Below are 7,266 nucleotides of genomic sequence, written 5' to 3' on the forward strand. Positions count from 1 at the left end.
TCCAGTGAAGTTTTTAGGGTTATTAATGGATTCGTGCATGACTAATATTTAAATGCTATGTCTACCTGCTGAAATATACTGTCGGGAATTGTAGGTAGTGTATGAAGCCATAAGACATATACACACATAATTTTGTCTTGAAACTATACACTTGTAGCACACACTCGGGAGTACATCTTTATGATAAATTTCTATTTTCATGCCTTACTTTATTAATTATAATCGGCATGCCATTCAAATAATCTTAAAAAGTACATGTTTATATAATACGTTTATCTTGTACGTGTCTGTGCACACACTTACTTTTTTGTATAAGAAGCTCTGTAGCGCGTAACGTAAAACTGTCAACGATTTATTCTAAACGCGGTTATTAGCCTACCTCATGTATCTGAGAGAATTCTGCCAGAAACACGACCTGCAAGCTAGGGCGTTGTACCATCTTTTACAAGAGCCATATCAATAGACTTTTATCCCATAAATCTACACACGAGTACCCCCGCTCCATTTCAAATACGTTTGTGCATCAAAATAACAGTTATTTAGTGAGTTACTGCGCATGCGCGGGCCCGCATTTTAGCCTGAGGAACAAATATTAAGTTCTATAATATTTGCTAATAATGTGGCAGGCAGTCATATCCTGGGTTGCATATGCCCCAGTATCTGTTTAAATAACGAGTTTTGCGGCGAATATATACACGTACATGTATCTATATGAGAATTCTGCCAGAAACACTATGTCCGGGGTACCGTGCAAGCTAGGGCGTTATACCATCTTTTACAAGAGCCATAGCAATAGACTTTTATCCCAGAAATCTACACACGGGTACCCCCGCTCCATTTTAAATACGTTTGTGAATCAAAATATTAGTTATTTAGTGTGTAAATGCGCATGCGCAGACCCGCATTTTAGCCTGAGGAACAAATATACAATTCTAGAATATTTTCTAATGTGGCAGGCGGCTATATCCTGGGTTGCATATGCCCAGTATCTGTTAAAATAACGAGTTTTGTGGCGAATATATACACGTACAATTTCAACGATGATAGATCAAGTCAGTACAAAACTGTTGTACACACACTAGTACCACGCTACGCTGCAGGAGAAGACAAGTCGCTGTAGACTGGTGCCTGACCAGGTTTGTATACGTAGCTACAAGAACAAACATATGTGGGTAACGCGACGTTCTGCTCAACTACAAACACAGAAACGGAAAACTTACTGTAAAATGTGGAAATTATATCTGCTTTATTTATTTTATAGTTTGTATAACAAGACGAACTATCTGACTAAATCCAGTATTAGTGATTGTTTTGCATGTAAAAATGATTTTATTTTGTCAATTCTAGTAGGCAAATCCAATTTAGGAACTAGAATTTCCCGTGTTTTAAATTACGTATCTATTATCAAACATCGTCCATATCGCAAGGATTTCGCATAAAAAAGGTCCGTTCCTTCACCTCCACTAATCCACTACGCTCCAATGCACACGCCGAAGGGAAGAGCACGATAACGCATGCGCACAATACTCGCGTACCCATGTATATGACAAGTTCCACGCGGGCGCGTGAACGTGAAACAATCGAACGCGCGGTGAAGTAGGATGACACGGACACGCCAGCTCGTTGTTCTATTTGCTATTATACAAACTCTTCTGTATGCAATCTCGTATCATAGCACGATATATATGTATGGGAACGATACATACGCGAGCCATGTGAAAATAGTCTCTCAAGCCGATAGGAGCGTGGATCCAGTCGTGCCAGCACCAGCAATAAGTAACGAATGTCGACGTGCGCCGCTTCCTTGGACAGACAGAAAAATATTAATCAGCGACAGGAATGACCTTTTGATTTTGACACAGTGGTGAACGGGCGCAATATTCATTCTTGCCGTTATCAACAGACAGCATGCATTATCACACGCATAGCAAACAGCGTCACATTCTAATCACAATTAATTAATTAATTAATTAATTAATTAATTGACGCGCTAATCACTACCCCGAACTCCACTATGACGTTATAGGATGAGAGTTACTGGTATAGTGCACGAGTATAACTAATGGAAAACTCCAGCCCACAGGCACTTGAAGCATTTCAACTGTAAACACACGCCGGCGCCATTGCGCGCACACTGACACATAAATATAGAGCACACTGACTCTATATTTATGTGTCAGTGTGCGCGCAATGGCGCCGGCGTGTGTTTACAGTTGAAATGCTTCAAGTGCCTGTGCTCCAGCCAACGGGTTAGCACAAAAGGTTAGAGCTAGAGTGTGTGATTGAGATGTATAACAATCGTTCGGTCAACGGTTTTTCTCAAAACGTTAGGACAAGAAGTAATCTTTGGGCTCGGTCTGACAACGGTTTATATCTGGAAAGTTAGGACGATGACTAATATTTAAACTATCCATTGCTCTGATAACAACTCCTTTCCTCTTATTGTTCATAGATGACATTCATGATAGCACGTAGAAGACGTAGGTTCCCTCTACTCCCATCGCACCTTTCGTTACGCATTGTTATCCGTAAATATTTGACTTCATTCAATCATTCCACACGCAATTCGAATTCAATTTCATAGATGCGCCCGCGTCACTCTCCCCTTCACCGCGTCAATGTGGTTTCATGTGTGCGGTGCTAAGTGCGTCAGCCGCAATTGAATCGTTGTCGTGCGCGCAGCTCGCTCTCTCAGCATCGCGGATGAATGGATGCTTTACAGATGGCCGCGGCGTCTCATTCACGCTGTTTGCACAGCAACGGCAGCGTACGTGTTCGGCGTCGCGTCAACAAAAGCGCGATCTATCGTCACAATCACGCGCGTGATGACGAGTTAAAACGCGTCGTTAGCAGACGCCCGCGCGTATCGCGTTCACTTGTCATTTTCGTGATGTGCCAATAAAGATCGTTTTTCATTCCACATAGGCTAGTCATATAATGGTGTACGGTTTGTCAATTTAGTGTCCAACCATATGTCGGTTTACAAACACACACCATATCCAACCATATGTCGGTTTACAAACACACACCATATTTTCCGCCAACCATACACATTGTAACGCCACCAACATGTTATTTATAAAAAGTTTTTATAAATAACATGTTGGTGGCGTTACAATGTGTATGGTTGGCGGAATATTATTAAAAACCTTGTCTTCCTTTACAGAAAGACGTGTACATATTTCAAATATAATTCAAAATGTCAATAAAACTCTGCATCAATCTATTTGTTTTTAATATATTGAGCGATGTGTGGTTTGATCGAATTTTTGAGATTCTATTAAGGTTAGGCAGTTACAACCACCGGTAAATTAGTTTAATTAATTTAAAACGACACATTCTCACAGTATACATATGATTAGGATTCTTTCGTAGCGTAATCCACGCATAGAACTCATGCTTCTTTTAAATGTTTAACGTCAGCCCTACGTCATTTCATTTGGGCGACACGTCGCCGACGCGTCCGGGCCCTATCCATGTACAATAGTATAGCAAAAACGCACGAGACAAGAAGCGTGAATCCTCGAAATATTTCTTTGCACTGTGAAAGTAGTCCAAGAGTTGCTTGAAAAGAGCGTGTCCCACGAACACGACCCGCTCGTTACATTCATACAGTAATTTCAGATAGCGTTCATTGGTCAAGGGGCGAGCTGTCTCTCAGCCTCCAGCACGCGCGCTAATCAGTAAGCGTGAGGTGCGATGATTCCGCCCCGTTTCTGATCTAAATGAGGAATAACGAATGTGAGTTAGGTTAGTGTTTCATATCACGTTATTTCCAATATCACCAAAATTTCGTGTATGTACCACCATATCACCATGTACCACCATATTTCCAAAATTTCTGCTCATGTAGGAAATGTAATGTAACAAAGTTAATGTGCTTGTGTGTGCGTGCGTGCGTGCGTGCGTATGTACGTGCATGCGTGCGTACGTGCGTATGTACGTGCGTGTGTACGTGCGTGCGTGCGTGTGTGGGTGAGTGTATGAATAAATAAATAGTATATAACGTGGTATCGCTATCAGCGTTTAGAAAAGAGAAAAAGGAGGAGGGAGAGGTTCCGAGAACGAGAGAAAGGGAAAGAGTGGGAAGAGTGAGGGGAGAGACAGAGACACATGAGGAGAGAGAAAGTTATAATATACAGTTCAGTGGCTCCATCTTTGTTTACCGCCAGTTACCATTATCAGAGCACGTATATTAAGTTAGATCATGATAACTATCGATTATAAAGCGATTATGCGAGAATTTTCCAGTGTTTTCACCAATTTCATGACAGCTATCGTTATTGCGTGGGTAACAGCAATTGTCCAGAGTAACAATAAAATGTCTTAGAATCTTCGTATTCACCAAAAACTACCAGTTTCGAAACTACTGCGTTTCGAACTAGTTTCGTAAACATTCGTTTTCTGTTATCTTGAACTAGGCGGAAGTGTGGATTAGCTTGTAGCCACCGTTATCTGCCATAGACAAGGCATGGCTCTCTCAAATCATGCCACTTGTTCTCAATTAATCACCGACACAAATACAAGTTTACCAATTCTGCCATTAGGCATTGTCGCGACACGATAAATGCATTGCTGTTACGATGTGTTCATATCAATTCTTCTATCCTATAACGCGCATAAATTTAGTATTTTTAATGTTGGTCGTAATCAGCTGATATTTCGCTGTCAGGTGAGACACATATATTCAGCTATATTTAGTTTTTCTGGCAAAAATCTCGCAATAGTCATTTTAAAAGCCACGACGCAGTTATTAGTGTGTGTGTGTGTGTGTGTGTGTGTGTGTGTGTGTGTGTGCATGAGTGTGTGTGTGAGTCTGCGTGCGTGCATCATTACGTCTGGCTGTGTCATGATGGCGTGTACGCGTACGTGCCTGCATTCTATCATTACATATTGATCACAGTATATTCTCAGTCGACCTCGACTACAGGTGTAAACATTATATTTCGTATAGATGGGATGCTGCATGGCCGGCTGGAAAAGCGTCAAGGGTGTCCCGCTCTGCAACGCCCCCTGCTGTCCCGGATACAGCGAGAGAGTGACGTCATCTTCCGGATTGGCCCCGATCGTTTATTGCAAATCCGACAGGCAATGAGAAAGGTTAGCATTAAACTTCTTTTACGCCGAGAGGTGTCGTTAGTGTTCTATATGTCTACTCTTAGTACTCGGCAGCATACATTTTTATTCATGGAAAAGAGCCCCATGCGCGTTCAATTAGCAGTTTTGAAAGGATTAGTGGGTCGTAGTCGGGATCATATCTCGTATCACGAACTACTATATTATATAATCGGATTGCCTACATATCGAATGACGCCACATACAAATTCGTTTACAGCCGGATGCGGGTCGAGCGCTTTCTGATCGTGTCCGGATGTGAGTGACGTCATACCTCAGCAGACGATTCAGAGTATTCGCGGATTGGACATCATCATCATCATCATCATTATCGATGAAAGCGTCAGTGGTTACTTACTGCACGCGATCAAGGGCGCGACAGAGAGATGATGGAAAACTCTTAAATGGGGAATTTTTTTTTTCGAAAATTAATAATTCGTCGTAGTTTCACGTTAGTAAAAATAGTATCACTGTCGACAGCTTCATACGGTGTAGTTACCGGCACTAGATCACGCGTACCCAACCGCATGTCGAAGTACTTATAGTGATTTGCATTCAATCGATAACACGCCGTGCAATTGAATATTTGGCATAGTCAGCGTCTCTCGTAACGTCTACATCCGGTTATTATATCGCTCATAACGCATACTTCCGGTTCTTATAACTTTATATACGTGGTGCAGATAGTGCGCGTATTCGATTTTGTAATTATTTTCTGGTCCTACGTGTATTGCATTTAACTATTCATCATTTATTTATGTCGATTAGGAAAAAAACACACTCGTTAAACGCGATATTTCTTGTGGTATTGATCATTCTGGTAGTAATTTAGTCCATACTGGGTGTTGTAAGCTGAGATGTTGCATGCAACCACGAAGGCACCGGTTAATTTTCATATACGCGTTCACTTATCAACATAACAACATCATGACCTCAGTATAGACTGGTTCCCTGTCTCGTTACGTCGGTGATAAATCTACTATGAAGAACGAGTGCGAAATATTCCCGCACGATTAACAAAGTGAAAAGTAGGGAACCAGTCTATGCGGTCACGTGGTTGCTGTAGCACACTATCGTCAACATTCGGCCGATCAATTTGTATTTGATTAGAATATTTTCTTTAACTGGACGTACAACAGGAAGCGCTTTCCTTGCTTTTCGTCGTAGCTATAATAAGGCAGCTGCTGGTTAATTCGTGATTATATTTAATCAAAATTAATTACGGGTCTCTGAATAAAACATCACCAATCATAGTGGACGGATGATGACTGATGTACCCTCTCTGCTGTGTCAATATAATTCAAAATGTCAATAAAACTCTGCATCAATCTATTTGTTTTTAATATATTGAGCGATGTGTGGTTTGATCGAATTTTTGAGATTCTATGGCGAACGCCAACATGAGGCTTTACTCGTGTCCCAGGAAATCCTCCCACGGCCGAGCAGATGAATACAGGCATGGCAATACCCGGTTATGGCCTAAGAATCACTCAGGGACAGAGTTGTCGATGGCAGGGCACCTTATGCTGAGAGTGGGGATGACATTGATACTGGGTGCATCGAATGTGACTGCCGGGAGGACCAAGACTATGGAAGACATCTGGAATGCGCTCTATTGACCAGAGGCCCTGTAGGCCTGAGACGCTTTGAGGCTTTCACCACACGTGCAGGTCCAGTGTGCTGGAGTGACTAGGCAGTGAACTGCCTGCCTGCCTAGGCAGTGCTGGAGTGACTGCCTAGGCCTGCTGACTGCCTAGGCAGTGCTGGAGTGACTGGAGTGACCCCGCACCTATCTGCCGGGTGCACCTAGTCACTCCAGCACACTTGTCTAAGTCTAAGTAAGGGTCTATAATAATACGTTTATCTTTGTACGTGTCTGTGCACATGCGTACTTACTTTTTGTATAAGAAGTAAGCGCGTAAATGTAGTAAACTGTCAACGATTGTATTCTAAACGCGGTTATTAGGCCGTACCTGCATGTACTGAGAGAATTCTGCCAGAAACACGACCTGCGAAGCAGGGCGCTTGTACATCTTTTACAAGAGCCCAATATCAATAGAACGTTTTATCCGCATAAATCTAACACACGAGTAGCCCCGCTCCATTTGCAAACTACGTTTTTGTGCATCAAAAATAGACAGTTATTTAGTG

At 42.1% G+C, this 7,266-nt stretch overlaps 1 long non-coding RNA gene across 2 annotated transcripts in view; it reads left to right on the forward strand.

The window, feature by feature from the left end:
* The window catches only part of LOC106811545, a 16,927-nt gene extending 10,482 nt beyond the window's left edge, over positions 1–6,445 (forward strand). For both annotated transcript variants that reach the window (XR_001394154.1, XR_001394153.1), the window contains exons 3-4: positions 4,955–5,100; positions 5,336–6,445. This is a non-coding gene — a long non-coding RNA (uncharacterized LOC106811545). The remainder of the gene's footprint in view (positions 1–4,954; positions 5,101–5,335) is intronic.
* The last annotated feature ends 821 nt before the right edge of the window (positions 6,446–7,266 follow it).

This window comes from Priapulus caudatus, unplaced genomic scaffold (genome assembly GCF_000485595.1).
Source record: "Priapulus caudatus unplaced genomic scaffold, Priapulus_caudatus-5.0.1 Scaffold550, whole genome shotgun sequence".
NCBI lineage: Eukaryota > Metazoa > Priapulida > Priapulimorpha > Priapulimorphida > Priapulidae > Priapulus > Priapulus caudatus.